The 18,828-nt window shown below is 36.6% G+C and overlaps 1 protein-coding gene across 1 annotated transcript in view; it reads left to right on the forward strand.

Annotated features, from left to right (window-relative positions):
* Positions 1–18,828, forward strand: part of MORC1 (MORC family CW-type zinc finger 1) — a 161,077-nt gene that overhangs the window by 70,004 nt on the left and 72,245 nt on the right. The window lies entirely within an intron of this gene.

Here is an 18,828-nt window from a genome sequence, read left to right on the forward strand (position 1 = left end):
TTCATATTAAATCCAAATCCATGTCTCATGGGTTCTTTCATTCTACTATGCTAGGCACCCGTGTTCTAGGACCAGCAAATCATACATGGTCTGTCTTCTCTGAGAACTACAGTCTAGGGTGGTGCTATGGTCTGAATGTTTGTGTCTCCCCTACAAATTCAAATATTGAAAATCTGACCCCCAGGATGATGGTATTGGGACTTTAGCGGGGTGTTGAGGTCATGAGAGCAGAGCCTTCATGACTGGCATTAGTGTATTTATAAAGGAAGTCCAAGAGAGACCCCTCATCCCCTTCTCCATGCGATGTTCAAGTGAGAGACAGCCATCTAAGAACCAGGAAGCAAGCCCTCACCAGACTCAGAATCTGGCAGTGCCTTGATCTTGGACTTCCCAGTCTCCAGAACTGAGAAATAAGGGTGTTATTTATAAGCCACTTAGTCTATAGTATTCTATTATAAGCAACCGAATTTACGTAAGACACAGGCTAACACGATTTGATAATTAGAAATAGGATTAGTGCCCAACAGAGAAGAATGAAAACTGCAGAAGCCAGTGGCTAGGAGCCCTCAGTCTGTAGGCCAGGGAAGGCCTCCCCGAGGAAGTGATATTTCCTAAGGGATGGGAAGGGGTTAGCTGGGTTTACTGAGTTCTTCCTGTTTGGGGCCAAGGAGGGGAGGCCTAAAGCTTTTCTAAATGGCAGGCCTCCAAGTATTTGAAGACAAGATTATATCTGTCTTCAGTCTTTGTTTAATCTTGACTAATGTTTCCAAGTTCAAGAATAACAATTATTCTTCATTTGACATGGTATTAAATATATTTACCATCCTAGCATTATATTTTAAAGTGTATTACCTAGAAACAAAATATGCCAGATGAAACCTGAACAGCCTTGACTGAAATGGAATCCTCATCTTTCTTTTGAGTTGTTGGAATCTTACTGGTACACCTAATAATATGTGAACTCTCAGTAAACACATTATTGACCCTCAGTGTCCTCATTACCAGTTAAAGTTTTTAACAAAAATATTAATATGTGTTCTTGTAAAGCCATACCTCTCTTTTCTTATTTTTTCCAGTAAGTGGTTTTGAGCCCTAGTGTAAAATCATACATTTATCCCTAGTAAAGTTTGTCACCTTATTAGGCCTCATTCTCTCAGGTTGTAATGACCTTTTTTTTGGAATCTAATGCTAACTTCTAACTAATGTGTTATATTCCCAGATTTATGTAAAGTCTGGCTAGTATTTTCTGTATGACTTCACGTAAACCCAGTTGCGTAGGACAGGAAAATCAGACACCCTGACCCTCTGCCAGTGATCTCCACTGAGATAAAAGTGGGTACCTTGGGACATGTTTTCCTGATTGTGCTATCGCCTAACCCCTGTCAATTCCCCAGTTTGTGCATAATTTTGAAAGTGAGAAATAATATTTGTTAGATGAATATTTTCTTTAAAACATAGACAATGCTGTAGTGCCTGGATATAGCTAGTTGCTCACCACAGAATTTTGTTTTCCATATGATGCAATTTAGTCTCTAAGATCTCAGAAAGGGACTACCAGGAAAATGAATATAACAACTTTGCTAAGGATACACATCGAGTGAGGAGGCAAATATTAAAAGGTGAGAATATGAGACAAGTTTATTTGAAGATGTAGTCTCAGAAACAGTTCATATCTTTTTAATTCAGTTTTTGAAGTTAAGGATTTTATGTATGCATCCTGTTTTATTTAAAAATATTATCAACATATTTTATGTTATTTTAAAATTTATTATGGTGTTATGGGCTGAATTGTATTCCTTTCAGATTCATAAGTTGAAGCCCTAGCTCGCAGTAGCTCAGGCTGTATTTGGAGATAGGGCCTTTAAAGAAATAGTTAAGCTAAAATAGAGTTGTTAGGGTGGGCCCTAATGCAGTCTGACTAGTGTCCTCATAAGAAGAGGAAATTGAGACACAAAGGGACATACCAGGGATAGGTGCACACAAATCAAAAAATGTGTGAGGACACAGGGAGAAGGTGACCATCTGTAAGCAAAGTAGGGAAGCCTCAGAAGAAACCAAGCCTGCCAATACCTTGATCTTGGACTTCCAGCCTCCAGAATAGTGAGAAAATAAATAAACTTCTGTTGTATAAGCCACTCAGTCTGTGGTATTTTGTTATGGCAGCCCTAGCAAACTAATACATATGGGAGATTTCAAAATTAGAATTAAAGAGAATTTTATAATGAAACTCTGTAAACCCATCAACCAGCCTCAGTGATCAACTTGTAGGTGAACTGGTTTCATCTGTAGCCCAACTATTCCCTGACAACTGGATTATGAAGGCAGTCCCAGACCCTGTATAATTACATCCATAAGTATTTTAGCATTTATTCTAAAAGTAAGTACTGTTTAAAAATCATAGTACACATATCATTACCTAAAAGTTACTACCTTCTTAATATAATAAAATATCCAGTCTGTTGTTCATATTTCTAATTATCTCCTGTCATAAACTGCAAGATTCTTTCCCTATCACTCTCTCACACTCTCTCCCTCTTCCACTCCCCTCCTTTCTGTTCTTCCTGAAGTTTATTTGTAAGAAAACCAGATTGGTGGTCTTATAGTTATCACACAGTCTAGATTTTGCTCACTGCATTACTAGGAGTAGTTCAACAGGTTCTTCCATTCTGTTCATTTTTATTTAAATTGGTAGACTAGCAGTTTGCCCATTCAGATGTGTCTTTTTTGTCAAGATGTTTCATAGGTGGTAGTGTGCTCTTCCGCTGGGAGGCTGATTGTCTCTCTTTTAATGATATTAGCAATTAGTGATCAATGCTCAGATTCCTTAGGAGTTCAAAAAATTATATTCTAATATATTTTCTTCATCAGCTCTAATACTTCTATAAGGAAAAACTGTCTTTCATCTACTACTTGGTTACCCATGTTGGTATTTTTACTGTTTAACAGAAGCAACTGAACTCTATACTGCTAAAAAATTGCTTTGGATAAAAGCTTGATGTGAAAAGAATAAGAGACAATTAAAAGATTAAAATATGATATAGACATTTTGCCTAATTGATTTACATGACATAAATATATACTCTGTTTAAAATCATTACTTCATGTCTGCTCCCAGCAAATAAAAAGATGGTTCAAGGGTTCATCAGATTGACTGTTGGAAAAAAAAAAACCACATTCTTAGATTTAATTCATTTACATTGCTTTCAGCTGGTGATTGAAATTATTACCATTGACAGCACTTATGCTTCCTTTTCTTTCTGACTGTACCTGTATTATCATGATAATGACATTTTTTACAGCTACAATGAAGTTTTTTGCTAAAATATCTCCAAGGATCTCACCCATATTGCAAATAAAATACTAAAAAGCCTAAGACCCTTATTCTTACTGGAATTCAATGAAATTTGATTCTTATAGTTTGATTTTCCCTGCCATACCTAAAAGAAGACCTCAAAACTCTCCTCATCAGCCTGCTTAAGAAGAGTAAGTTATATTGAATGACTCTGAATTTAAAACCGCAGTCAGAAACCGAATGTACAATATGAGGACTGTAGGTAATACAGTTGTACTGTATATGGGAGTTTACGGGTTGGTAAACAGTTCACTTCCCTGTAATAAAGCAGCTCACAATCCATCTTTGAAGTAACATGCTGAGACTCATCTTTTAAACGTGCACATGTAAACCCTTTGCATTATGGCTTTCAACACAATGGTAAGGAATGTCTTTGAAAATCATGTTTTAAACACTTGCTTACGAAGTTCACAGTTTGCTAAATGGTTCATTTCATTCTAATAAAGCAGCTCACAATGCATCTTTGAAGTAAAAAAAGGTACTGTATATGGGACTTACACTAAGTGAGTAGGTTTTAGCTGCTCTTGCCACAAAAACAAGAAAAATGGGTAACTATGTGAGATGGATATATTAACTTATTTCACTCTAGTAACCCTTTTACTATCTGTATGTATCCTATAACACATGTTGTATACTTTAAATACACACAATAAAGTTTATTTAAAAATATTCCTCTAATCCATGAAAAATGAAATAATGTAGCCAGAATTAAGCATACATTGTATTAATAAAAATCAAATATGGATCTTTAGGCTTTTAGGAACATTAGGTTAGTCAGTAAGCTTCACGTACATCTTGAGTAAGGAGAGTTCTGGTAGAAAGGTAGTCTAACTCAGGTATTGGGGAGACATACAGAGCTGACTAGGCAATTGCCCATGATAACACAGAATTCCTTAGGAATACACTTTAGATTTGATTTTTATGCCTAGCTTTGATTTCCACATTTTAGAGGGAAACTGAAATGTATCCAAAGGAGAGCAGTGACAATGACTAAGTAAAAATATAACCTAAAAAAAGGTCAAATTTATTTCTTCCTGAAGAAAGAACCAGAAGAAACATAATTTTCCCCAGTGTTGTTTTTTAAGATTTGCCATAATGAGGCCTCTAGCCGTCTCCCTTCTGCTCTCCATGCACAGAATCATGTGGTTCCCAATCGGGAGCCAAAATGCCCTAGGGGATCTCAGAGTATACCAGGGAGTCCACGAATTCCTGAGCCTACCAATAATTGTCTAAGATGGCGTTATGCCTCATACATCTAGATGCTATAGATTTTCAAATGTATAGAGATGTAGTTGTGGGTAGTAAAATATAAAATTACTCAAAGTGTTATTCATAATTTGTTTATTTTTTGTCATATATTTTCTTAGGTTGAGGGTGTGGGTTCTAAAAGTTTCTTGCAGCATGTGGAGATCCTCACACTTGAGAAGGTGGGTAACCAGTGATACGGTACTAGAGAAAATGATGCTACTTGGCCTTGTTAAATGAGGAAGTTGACATTTGGAGTGAATTGGACCAGCTGCAGACTACTGGAATTTTGCAGGGGAGCGTACTGTGCTTAAAGTAGAGTAGAGAAGTGAAAGTGTTCTGATAGCAGCTGCCACATAACTTTTGCCACTGACTGGACTCATAACATGAGACTAGCACAACCACACGCCACCATACCCAAGAGCCAAGAGAAAGGGAAGAAGGACTGTAGCATCTTCACCACCACTGAATATATCTTGCCTTGCTTTTTTTCACTTCAAGTAGACCACTTTGGGAAGTGAAAAACAAACAGGGATAGCAAATAGGCCTCAATTATGTTGGGGCTCTCTCATTACCCTTGCACCACACACTAAGTCATCATGGCAATTCTTCCTGATAAGCAGCAGTTGGCCTAATGGTTCTTCTCAAGAGTGTATCAGGCATCATTACCAACTGACTGGAGTTGACATTATCCATTGAAACCAGTTTGCCATCCCTAATCCAGAGCTTTCATTAAGAACAAAGATGATAAGCGATCCCACCTTGGACCAGATTAGGACGAGTCTGATGCCTGGCTGTTACCTTAGCTTTAAATGAGAGGGGTAATGACAAACAGGACGGTATTCAACAGAGGAGGAAGAGATTTACCAGTTCCCTGAGAAAAGGTATGAAATTTCTGTCTCAGGAGATCTTTGGAATATAATCATCTATTTAGATACAGAACCACCTGAAAGCAGGAACTGATTTAACATTCTCCAGGTATACCATTTTTTTCTGGTGCTTTGAGTTTATAAACTGTTTCAGGCCTCCTTATTTTGATGGAGACCATCAAAGCTTTGCTGTGGTAGTTTACTATTGAATTTGATTGCGTCTCTCCTAGGCTAATTGATTCCCTGGATGTCATTGTACGTTCTATGAACAGATACAGAACTGACATCTAAGAGGATGTTGTATTTGTCTCTCTCTCTCTCTCTTTTTTTTTTTTTTTTTGAGACAGAATCTCACTCTGTTGCCTAGGCTTGAGTGCAGTGGCACAATCTCGGCTCACTGCAATCTCCACCTCCTGGGTTCAAGCAATTCTCTTGCCTCAGCCTCCCAAGTAGCTGGGATTACAGATGCCCGCCACCACACCTGGCTAATTTTTTGTGTTTTAGTAGAGATGGAGTTTCACCATGTTGGTCAGGCTGGTCTTGAACTCCTGACCTTGAATGATCTGCCCACCTCAGCCTCCCAAAGTGCTGGAATTACAGGCATGAGCCACCTTGCCCCACACATTCCTCTTATTTTTAAGAGGCAAAATATGTGTCAACTGCTCTTGTAGTTACTGGTTTTTGACAAATTTTTAGTAAGTAATTGCAGCATTTCCCTTTTTTTTTTTCCTAGACAGAGTCTCGCTCTGTCGCCCAGGCTGGTGTGCACTGGCGTGATCCCAGCTCACTGCAAGCTCCGCCTCCCGGGTTCACGCCATTCTCCTGCCTCAGCCTCCCGAGTAGCTGGGACTACAGGCGCCCACCACCATGTCCGGCTAATTTTTTGTATTTTTAGTAGAGATGGAGTTTCACCGTGTTAGCCAGGATGGTCTCAATCTCCTGACCTCGTGATCCGCCAGCCTCGGCCTCCCAAAGTGCTGGAATTACAAGTATTTCCCTTTTTTTTTTTCCCGAGGTGCTTGGTTTAAAGAGGCTTCTGAAAAATTCATTACATTAATTTAAACATTAGGAAGCTACTGAATAAAGTATTCCATACATAGCCGGCAGTAAATTAACCTTTCAGTTTTTTTCTCACAGATACTTCTTCTAGAAATTGAGACTTTAATTCTGTGTGCATTAATCCCAGATTATCCTATTAAGTTAATGAGCTAATAGGTTCTTCATACAAAAGTCTTAAGATATGTACTCTTTTATAATTTTGAAAATTAGCTGTGCTTTCAGTCATCTACTCTTTTGTAGTAGTAAACTGAATTCTTTAATCAACCTATCGTGAGCATGTTAAAATAATATATAATTTTGGAGTTAATAAATTTGGGGTTATCTGCATGGCTCTTTTCATAGGTGGATAGAAATATTTTGGTTAATGTTTTTTGGAAGAGACATTATTCCACTTTCATTTTATTTCAGACAACATATTAATGAGGCATTTTGTCAAGAATAGCAGCAACATTGGTTGAGGACTTGTTAGGTGCAGGATGCTGAACTACATGTTGAAGACATGCAGGATTACAAAGCACGCTTCCTCCTCTGGAAAAGTGCCGTGCTCATGGACAAGTAACTTTTAAAGAGAGGAAAAATACATGACAACAGCAAACTTAAATTTCTGCAGGGCTCTTTAGTGGTTTTTTTTTTTTTCCATTGTGATTAAATACATATAACATGAAATTTACCATCTTAACCACTTTTAAGTGTACAGTTCAGTAACATTAAAGACATTTAAATGCTGTACAACTGTCACCACCATCCATCTCTAAAACTCTTTTCATCTTGCACAACTAGAACGCTATAAGCATGAAACAATAGCTCCCAATTCCCTGCTTTTCCATCCTCTGACAACCACCCTTCTACTTTCTGTCTCTATGATTTTGACTACTCTAAGTACCTCATGTAAGTGGAACAATAAAGTATTTATCCTTTTGTGACTGGCTTATTTCACTTAGCACAATGTCCTCAAAGTTCATCCATGTTATAGCATATGTTAAATTGCCTTCAGTTTTAAGGGTGAATAATACTCTGTTATACATACACACACACACACACACACACACACCCCACATTTTGCTTATCCATTCATCTGTGGATAGCCACTTGAGTTGCTTCCATGTTTTAGCTATTGTGAATAATGTTACTATGAAAATGGGTATACACATTTCTCTTCAAGGCGCTGTGTTTTTTAAAAGCAATTTTCAAGTACATATTGTTATTAATTATAGTCACAATGATGTGCAATAGATCTTTTGAACTTATTTATCCTGCCTAACTGAAATTGTGTATCCTTTTACCAACATCTCCCCTTCCCTCTCCCCCAGCCTCTGGTAACCATCATTCTACTCTGTGCTTCTATGAGTTTGGCTTTCTAAGATTCCACATATAAATGAAATATTCAGTATTTGTCTTTCAGTGCCTGGCTTATTTCACTTAACATAATGTTTGCCAGGTTCATTTATGGTTTTGCAAATGACATTTCCTTCTTTTAAAAGGCTAAATAGTATTCCATTGTATAGGTACCACGTGTTCTGAAACCCTTCATCTATTGATGGACACTTAGATTGATCCCATATCTTAGCTATTTACAAATAGTGCTGCAGTGAATATGGGTGTGCAGATATCTCTTTAACATACTGATTTCATTTCCTCTGGATAAATATACAAAAGAGGACATGCTGGATCATATGGTAGTTCTATTTTTAATTTTTGAAGGAAACTCCATATTATTTTTCATAATGGCTACACTAATTCATATTCTTGCCACCAGTGTGTTAGGGTTTGTTTCTATCCACATCCTTGCCAACACTTACCTTTCACGTCTTTGGTAATAGTCATTCTAACAGGTATGAGGTGATATCTCCCTGTGATTTTAATTTGTATTTCCCTGGTGCTTAGTCATGTTGAGCATTTAAAAAATACATACATCTTGGCCACTTACATGTCTTCTTTGGAAAATTGAGACCCTGCTTTAAGTTCTTTTTGTATATACCCAGCAGTGGAATTTCCAGATCACATGGTAATTCTATTTTTAATTTTTTTGAGGAACTACCATATTCTTTTCCACAGTGGCCACACCATTTTACTTCCCACCAACAGTGCTCAGGGGTTCCAATTTCTCCACATCTTCACCAACACTTGTTATTTTGTGGGTTCTTTTTTTGATGGTAGCTATCCTAATGAGCATAAAGTGGTATCTCATTGTAGTTTTGATTTACATTTCCCTAATGATTAGTGATTTGGGGTATCATTTCTTGTACTTACTGTCCATTTATATATTTTCCTTGGAGAAATGTCCGTTCAAGGTCTTTGATTTTTTTTTAGTTGGATTATTTTCGTTGTTGTTGCTGAGTTTGAGGAGTTCCCTCTCTATTTTGGCTACCAGTCATCAGATATATGTTTTCCCATTATATTTTTTCATTCTGTGGGTTGCCATTTGTCTATTTTTTTCTTTTGTTGCTTGTGTCTTTGGTATCATATATTTTACAAAGTGTTGCCAAATCTAATGGTGCTTTTTGTTTTTTTAAGAGTTTTCTAGTTTAAGATCTTACATTTAGGTTGTGGATTCATTTTGAGTTAATTTTTGCAAATGGTGTTATGTAAGAGTACAGTTTTATCTTTCCCATGTAGATACCCAATTTTCTCCATACCATTTGTTTATAAGACTGTTCTCCATTGAATGGTTGTGACACCCTTGTCAAAAATAATTTGAACATATTTGATTATGTGAGAGTTTATTTTTCTGGACTGTCTATCCATTGGTCTTTATGTCAGTGCCAACTCTTTAGATTTCTATAGCTTTAGTGAGTTTTGGAGTTAGGAAGTGTGAGTTCTCCAGATTTATTACTCTTTTTTGGGATTGTTTTGGGTATTTAGGATCTTTCTTTATTTCATGTGAATTTTAGGATTGGTTTTTCTATTTCCACAAAAAAAGGTCTTTGGAATTTTCATAAGGATTGGATTAATCCTTATGATTAATGTAGGTTGCTTTGGGTAGTAATGACATCTTAACAGTGTTAAGTTAAACTCCCAGTCCATAACCATGAGATGTCTTTCCATTTATTTATGTCTTTTTAAATTTCTTTAAGAAATGTTTTACAGTTTTCACTATAAAAGTTTTTCATCTCCTTGATTAAGTTAATTCCTCAGTTGTCTTTTTGATAGTATTGTAAATGGAATTGTCTTCTAATTTTTCCTTTTGGGTTGGTCATTGTTAGTGTATAGAAACAAAACTGATCTCTGTGTGTTGACTTTGTGTCCTACTTTGTTGAATTTTTTATTAGTTCTAACAGTTTTTAAAAATTGCATGGAATATTTAGGGTATTCTACATATAAGATTATATCAGCTGTGTACAGAGATAATTCTACTTCTTCCTTTCCAGTCTGGATGCCTTGTATTCTTTTTCTTGCCTAATCACTGTGGCTAGGACTTCCAGTACTATTTTGAATGGAAGTGGTGAGAATGGGCATCTTTGCCTTGTCCCTTCTTAGAGAAAACAGGTTCAGTCTTTTACCATTGAGTACAATATTCTTTGTGGATATTTCACATATGGCTTTTATTATGTTGAAGTAGTTTCCTTCTGTCCTAATTTGTTGAGTGTTTTTATCATGAAAGGATGTTGAATTATATCATATGCCCTCTCTACATCAATTGAGATGATCATGCAGTTTTTTCCTTCATTCTCTTAATGTGATCTATTACATGAATTTTTGTATATTGAACATGAATAAATTCCACTTGGTCATGATGTATAGTCTTTTGAATATGCTTCGTAATTCAGTTTGTTAATATTTTGTTATGAACTTTTGCATCATTGTCAAAAGGAATATTGGTCTGTAGTTTTCTTTTATAGGAGTGTCAGATAGGATAATGCCAGCTTTATAGAATGAGTTAAGGAGGAATGTTTCCTCCTTTTCAACTTTAAAAAAAGTTTGAGAAAGATTGATGTTGGTTCTTCTTTAAATGGTTGGTAGCAGTCACTGAAGAAGTCATCAGTTCCAGGACTTTTCTTTGTTGGGATATTTGTTATTACTGATTCAATCTGCTTACTAGTTGTAGACCTATTCAGATTTTTTGTTTCTTCTTGGTTTAGTCTTGGTAGGTATTGTGTTTCTAGAAATTTGTCCATTTCATCTAAGTTATCCAATTTGTTGTTGTATAATTGCTCTTAGTACTCTCTTATAATCATTTTTATTCCTGTAGAATTAATAGTAATGTCCCCACTGTCATTTTTGATTTTAGTAATTTGGACCTTCTCTCTTTCTGTCTTAGTTCATCTAGCTAAAGGTTTGTCACTTTGTTTCTCTTTTTGAAGAACTGACTTTTGATTTTGTTGATTTTCTGTATTATTTTTCTATTCTCTATTTCATTTATCTCTGCTCTAACCTTTATGCCCTTTTTCCTACTGGCTTTGGGTTTAGTTTGTTCTTCTTTTTCTAGTTCTTTAAGTTGTAAGTTAGGTTTTTGATTTGAGGTATTTCTTGTTTTTTAAATATAAATATTTGTAAAAGCTATACATTTTCCTCATTGCCCTGTTTTTGCTGTGTCCTTTAAGTTTTGGTATGTAGTGTTTTTGTTTTCATTTCTCAATATTTTTTAATTTCCCTGATTTTTTTTTTTTTTTTTTTTTTTAGACAGAGTCTTGTTCTGTCGCCCAGGCTGGAGTGCAGCAGTGTGATCTCAGTTCACTGCAACCTCCACCTTCTGGATTCAAGTGATTCTCATGCCTCAGCCTCCTAAGTAGCTGGGATTACACCTGTGATTTTTTATTTGATTTGTTTATTATTTAATAGTTTGTTATTTAATTTCCACAAATTTGTGAATTTTCCCATTTTCCTTTTGTTATTGTTTTCTAATTTCATCCTGTTGTGGTTGGAGAAGGTATTTTATGTGATATCTACCCTTTAAAATCTATTGACTCTTTGTTTTTAGATATAGTTGGTTTATCGTGTTGTTCAAGTCCTCCATTTCCTCATTTTACTTCTGTCTGGATGTTCTATCAGTTATTGTGAGGTATTAAAGTATCCAGTTAATATTGTAGAACTGTTTATTTCTCCCTTCAATTTTGTTAAATTTTGCTTTATATACTTGATGATCTGTTATTAGGTACATAAATGATTGCAATTGTTACATTTTCTAGCTATACTGAACCTCCCATTAAAGTATAATGTCCTTCTTTGTCTCTCATAAACTTTTTTGATTTCAAGTCTGTTTTGTCTGATATTATCATAGCCATATCTGCTCTCTTTTGGTTACTATTTGCAAGAAGTATACTTCTCCATCATTTCATTTTTCAACCAATTTGTGTCTTTGGATCCAAAGTAAGTATCTTGTAGACAACATATGCTGGGATTATGTTTTTTAATTTATTCTGCTAATCTCTGTCTTTTGAATGGAATGTTTAGTCCATTTACATTTAAAGTAATTACTGATAAGGAGAAAATTTTGTCATTAATTATTTTATCTATGCCTCATAGCTTTTTGTTACTCATTTCCTGCATTATTTTCTTTTATGTCTTGTTGATATTTTGTAGTGAAACAAAAGTATATTCTAGCCATTTTTTTGTGGTTACTATGGAGATCACATTTAACATGCTAAACTGATAATATTCTAATTTAAATATATACCAGCTTAACTTCAATAACATACAAGAACTCTGATTCTTAACTCTTTTCCTGTTTGCCCCAAGGATACTCACCAGTGGCGTTTGCGGCTACAACATTTACCCCAAGATAACTTTGCCATGAAATATCTCACTTTTAATTATTATTTTCACATTGCTGTAGTATATCAACTTTGTTTATAGAATTCTGTTTTTAGTAGTGACATTTCTATTTACAAAATATGGTAATTTTTGATCACTGAAAATGTAAATCCTAGAAAAACAAAGCATTCTAAGCATGATGTTAACATTGTTCTCAAACAGTTGTTGGCCATAGATTCATTTGATGTATCTGATTTTTTCAAAGTAGGCAATTCTGATTATTCAGGTGATTCTGGTGTTCTCTTTAGAAATAACTCTAAAGATTAGTTTTTATATTTTATTTTCACATTGAAAATCAGTCAGATTTGCTTCAGCCTCAAAGAACGTGTTAAATGAATGCTAGCAATGAACTGTACTTTTTTTTTTCTAAACAGGAAAAGGGTCAAGAAGTTCTTTTCCCACTCCTTTCAGTTATTAATGTCATAAAATTACATTTTTATACCTTGTGTGTACAAAAACGTAAACTAATAATTTTAATGCATTAGTCTCTTAAATTATGTAGGAAACCACGAGTGTAGTTACATACTATTGTTACAATAATACTTGTTTTATAATTGTCCATTTATTTACCTTTAATGATATCTTTATTTCTTTATACAGTTACTAGTTACTGTCTAATGTCCTTTCATGTCAACCTGCAAAATTCCCTTAGCATTTCTTGCAGGGCTGGTCTTAGTGGTAATGAACTCTTTTGCCTTTTGTTTATCTGAGGATGTCTTAATTTCTCTCTCACTTTTAAAGGATAGTTATGCCAAATGTAGGATTCTCAGTTGATAGTTTGTTTTCTTTTAGCACTTTAATAATATCAGTTCACTGCCTCTGGCTTCCCTTCTGATGAGAAATCTTCTGATAATCTTATTGAAGATCCCTTGTATGTGACAAGTTGCTTTTTTCTTTCTACTTTCAAAACTCTCTCTCTGTCTTTCTGCAGTTTGATTATGATGTTTCTTGGGTCTTTTTGAGTTCATCCTACTTGAAATTTTTTAAGCACCTTAGATGTTTACATTCACATTTTTCACCAAATGTAGAAAATTTTCAGCCATTATTTATTTAAATAGTCTCTCCCTTTCTTTCTCTCATTTTCTTCTAGGGTTTCCATAAGGTGTATATTGGCTTACTTGATGATGTCTAGTTCTTAGGCTCTGTTCACTTTTATTCAATTTTTTTTTTTTTTTTTTTTTTGAGATAGAGTCTCACTCTGTTGCCCAGGCTGGAGTTTAGTGGTGCAGTCTCAGCTCACTGCAATCTCCACCTCCTGAGTAGCTGGCATTACAGGTGTGTGCCACCCCCGGCTAATTTTTGTATTTTTTTTTTTTTTTTTTTTTTTTGAGATGGAGTCTTACCCTGTCACCAGGCTAGAGTGCAATGGCATGATCTCGGCTCATTGCAACCTCCACCTTCTGGTTCAAGCAATTCTCCTGCCTCAGCCTCCTGAGTAGCTGGTACTACAGGTGTGTGCCACCACGCCCAGCTAATTTTGTATTTTTAGTAGAGACAGGGTTTCACCATGTTGGCCAGGATGGTCTCGGTCTCTTGACCTCATGATCTGCTCGCCTTGGCCTCCCAAGGTGCTGGGATTACAGGCTTGAGCCATGGCGCCCGGCCTAATTTTTTTTGTATGTTTAGTAGAGACAAGGTTTACCATGTTGGCCAGGCTGGTCTTGAACTCCTGACCTCAGGTGATCCACCCGCCTCGACCTCCCAAAGTACTAGAATTACAGATGTGAGCTGCTCCTGGCTACTTTTATTCAATATTTTTTTGTTGTTGTTCATTAGATTTAGTTTTCATTATTCTGTATTAAAGTTCACTTCTGTGTTCAGATTTTCTCCTCTGCTTTCTCAAATCTGACTCTGTATCCCTCTAGTGATTTTTAAATTTCAGTTATTATGTTTTTTCAGCTCCATAATTTCTTTTTATTTTCATTTTAAGTTCTATATTTCTTTATGATATTTACATTTTGTTCATATATCATTTTCTTGACTTTTTCACTTTTTTTTTTTTTTGAGACGGAGTTTTACTCTGTCAGCCAGTCTAGAGTGTAGTGGCACAATCTCTGCTCACTGCAACCTCTGCCTCCCAGTTTCAAGAGATTCTCATATGTCAACCACCCGAGTAGCTGGGATTACAGGTGTGTGCCACCACACCTGGCTAATTTTTGTATTTTTAGTAGAGATGGGGTTTCACCATGTTGGTCAGGCTGGTCTCAAACTCCTGACCCCAGGTGATCCACTTGCCTCGGCTTCCCACAGTGCTGGGATTACAGGCATGAGCAACTGTGCCTGGCCTTCTTTTTTCTTTTTCTTTCTTTCTTTCTCTTTGTTTCTTTCTCTCTCTCTCTCTCTCTCTCTCTTTCTTTCTTTTTTTCAGTTCTTTGAGTATCTTTGAGACAGTCATTTAAAAATCTTTGTCTGTTAGATCTGTCATCAGGTTTTTTCCAGGCACAATTTCTGTTGATTCATTATTTTGCTTGGAATGTGCCATACTTTCCTATTTCTTTGTATGACTTGTGATTTTTCTTATGTTGAAAACTGGACATTTGAATCTAACAGTGTTGTACTTCTGGAAATCAGAGTCTCTTCCTTCTCTACGACTTACTGTTTTTTATTTTGTTTGTTTGTTTAAATTGTTGTAGGCTCTCTCTGGACAGATCAGCCCGAGCTATACACTTAAGGTTTTCTTGGATTTTTCTGAGCCCGTGGCTTTGCTGGGACATGTGCAGTGACTTCCTAATTTCCTCTATACATGTAGCAGCTTTTGGATGCACTAGTCTTCAATATCTGGTTTCCATAAGGTGAAAGGAGACAAATGAAAGGAGGAAAAAAAAGACACCAACCCCTTAAATCCCCTGGAAGTCACTCCAGCTAGAAGGGGAGGGGCTTGCAACCATGAGGGAGAGGCATATCAAAAATGGCCTTCACCTCTTCATCTACACTTCTGTGATCATAGCCAGCAATCAGTGATCAGAGCAGGAGTCCCCGTTATATGGAGGACAGGGTCTTTTTTTCTCCCCACCCTAATTTCATCAAGCTGTGTGAAAGATCTTCCAGGAACATGGAGTGTAGGTTGGATAGCTACTACTGGCTGAGAGCTGAAATGACTGAAATTAACTGCAATTTAATATCCATACCTTCCCCTGAAAGTTGCAAGCCTTCAGTAGACTCCAGAGTTCCCAAATAGTTACACGAGATTCTGCCGGTGCCGTTTTTTTCTAGGTGGTGAAACAGACTTCTGATGCTTCCTACTCTATCATCTTCTCAGAATCTTCCAGGTTTTATAGTTTTTAGTGTGCCTTCACATTTATTCTTTGTGATAAATTTGCAAGACAGGTTATTGCAGTCACTCACTTGATAGATAAGAAAGCTTAGTGGCTTGCCCACAACTATACAACTAATATATAACAGAGCCAGCACTCGAATCCATGTTTCTTTTAATCTACAGCACCCTCTACTTTGATATAGTAAAGACGAAATAGTTAATGTAGAAATCAGAGAAGCAAATGGGTCACGTTGGCTCATGCCTGTAATCCTAGCACTTTGGGAGGCTGAGGCAGGTGGATCATTTCAGTTCAGGAGTTAAAGACCAACCTGGCCAACACGGTGAAACCCCATCTCTACTAAAACTACAAAAATTAGCCAGGCACTGTGGTGCGCACCACCCAGTTACTCAGCTACTCAGGAGGCTGAGGCACGAGAATTGCTTGAATCCAGGAGGCAGAGGTTGCAGTGAGCCAAGATCGCACCACTGAACTCCAGGCTGGGTGAAAGAGTGAGATCCTGTCTTAATCAAAAAAGAGCCCATATAGCCAAGACAATCCTAAGCAAAAAGAACAAAGCTGGAGGCATCACACTACCTGACTTCAAACTATACTACAAGGCTACAGTAACCAAAACAGCATGGTACTGGTACCAAAACAGATGTATAGACCAATGGAACAGAACAGAGGCCTCAGAAATAACACCACACATCTGCAACCATCTGATCTTTGACAAACCTGACAAAAACAAGAAATGGGGAAAGGATTCCCTATTTAATAAATGGTGCTGGGAAAACTGGCTAGCCATCCGAAGAAAGCCGAAACTGGATCCCTTCCTTACATCCTATAAAAAAATTAACTCAAGCTGGATTAAAGACTTAAATGTAAGACCTAAAACCATAAAAACCCTAGAAGAAAACTTAGGCATTACCATTCAGGACATAGGCATGGACAAAGACTTCATGATTAAAACACCAAAAGCAATGGCAACAAAAGCCAAAATAGACAAATGGGATCTAGTTAAACTGAAGAGCTTCTGCATAGCAAAAAAAGCTACCATCAGAGTGAACAGGCAACCTACAGAATGGGAGAAAACGTTTGCAATCTACCCATCTGGCAAAGGACTAATACCCAGAATCTACAAAGAACTTAAACAAATTTACAAGAAAAAAAATCAACCCCATCAAAAAGTGGGCAAAGGATATGAACAGACACTTCTCAAAAGAAGATGTTTATGCAGCCAAAAGACACATGAAAAAATGCTCATCATCACTGATCATCAGAGAAATGCAAATCAAAACCACAATGAGATACCATCTCACACCAGTTAGAATGGTGATTATTAAAAAATCATGAAACAACAGATGCTGGAGAGGATGTGGAGAAATAGGGATACTTTTACACTGTTGGTGGGAGCGTAAATTAGTTCAACCATTGTGGAAGACAGTGTGGCAATTCCTCAGGGACCTAGGGCTAGAACTACCATTTGACCCAGCAATCCCATTACTGGGTATATACCCAAAGGATTATAAATCATGCTACTATAAAGAAAGACACATGCACACGTATGTTTACTGAGGAATTATTCACAATAGCAAAGACTTGGGACCAACCAAAATGTCCATCAGTGATAGACTGGATAAAGAAAATGTGGCACATATACACCATGGAATACGATGCTGCCATAACAAAGGATAAATTCATATCCTTTGCAGGGACATGGATGAAGCTGGAAACCATCATTCTGAGCAAACTATCGCAAGGACAGAAAACCAAACACCACATGTTCTCACTCATAGGTGGGAATTGAACAATGAGAACACTTGGACACAGGGTGGGGAACATCACACACCAGGGCCTGTCAGGGGGTGGGGGGCTGGGAGAGAGATAGCATTAGGAGAAATACCTAATGTAAATGATGAGTTGATGGGTGCAGCAAACCAACAAGGCACATGTATACCTATGTAACAAACCTGCACGTTGTGCACATGTACCCTAGAACTTAAAGTATAATAATTAAAAAAAACACACACAGAAAGAAATCAGAGAAGCAAAACCTCATCAATGTTTCTAGATACCAAGGAGTAGTACATCAGGATCTGGTGTACAGAGAAGAAGAGTTTGAGATGAACCAAGACAGTTCCACTGTTGACAAGTCTATGTGAAGCTACCCTCAAAGATTGAGGAAGCTGAGAGGCCAAAGAAAGAGGCTGACAAATCCAGTTTCTTAGAAAGGAACATTTAATAGGGTCTTAAGAACAAAAGCTATGTCTTAGGCTGTGGTGAGAGAAGAATGGTGGATCCCTGTGCCATTTACCCCCAGACCCAGGACTTAAAAACCATAGGGAAAGAATGTGTAGGACAATTGAAGTCAACCCCTCAGTGAATTGTAAGAATGTGATGTGAATCTACCTAATGGCAGGTTTTATGGTTAAGGGTTGTTTTGACCTAAGGGCAGGATTTACAGTAACAGTAAATAAAGTAGAAATTTTAGAGGCATTTCCAGAACAGGAGTTAATCACATGTCAACGTGGCAGATTAGTATTTAAGATGGAACTGCTTGATTCTCCAAAAAAACCAAATACTGGGCCAAGAAAAGAAATTGAAAGTCTGAATTAAAAGCCCCAAAAGCCAAATCTGAAGGAAAATTTGGAGCAAGAGCAGCTGGGGATTTTGTGAAAGGTCAAGAGGGCAGACCTGGGAATTTGTGAGGTATACTTAGACCAGCGCAACTGTGAAGACCCTTTTGAAAGCTGAGTTCTTTCTCTGCTGATCTCTAAGGCCCATAGCACCCTGAGCGAAAATTTTAATTTGAATAATAAGGTGTTAGATCATTTATTTACCTTTTTCATGGATTACATAGCCATGTGTTAAGGTTGTTGTAAGGCTGGTGCCATGGTTAGTGGTTATCATATTGGACAAAACAGTCAAACATGGATTCTCTTTTTTTCCTTTCAATTTTAACTATAGGCACATGTAAAGATATTCAAAGTGTTGAGAAAAATAAAAAGTGAAAAGTAGAAGTATTTTCCCTTGCCTTCCTCTCTACCTCTCTTTCTGCTCTAAAGATATCCACTATTAAAACTTTCTTTTGCATCCATTCAGGAAAATGTACATTGCAATTTTATATGGACAGGCTTTTCATACATTACATAAAATTACACTACGGATACTCTTTGATATATATATATATTTTTTAAATTAAAACTATAACTTAGAGATCTTAATGCAACACTACGTTTAGCTCTACTTCCTTTTTAAAGGTTGCCCACTGTTCCATTTTTGGGGAACAGAATTT

This window comes from Macaca mulatta, chromosome 2 (assembly GCF_049350105.2).
Source record: "Macaca mulatta isolate MMU2019108-1 chromosome 2, T2T-MMU8v2.0, whole genome shotgun sequence".
In the NCBI taxonomy this organism is placed as follows: domain Eukaryota; kingdom Metazoa; phylum Chordata; class Mammalia; order Primates; family Cercopithecidae; genus Macaca; species Macaca mulatta.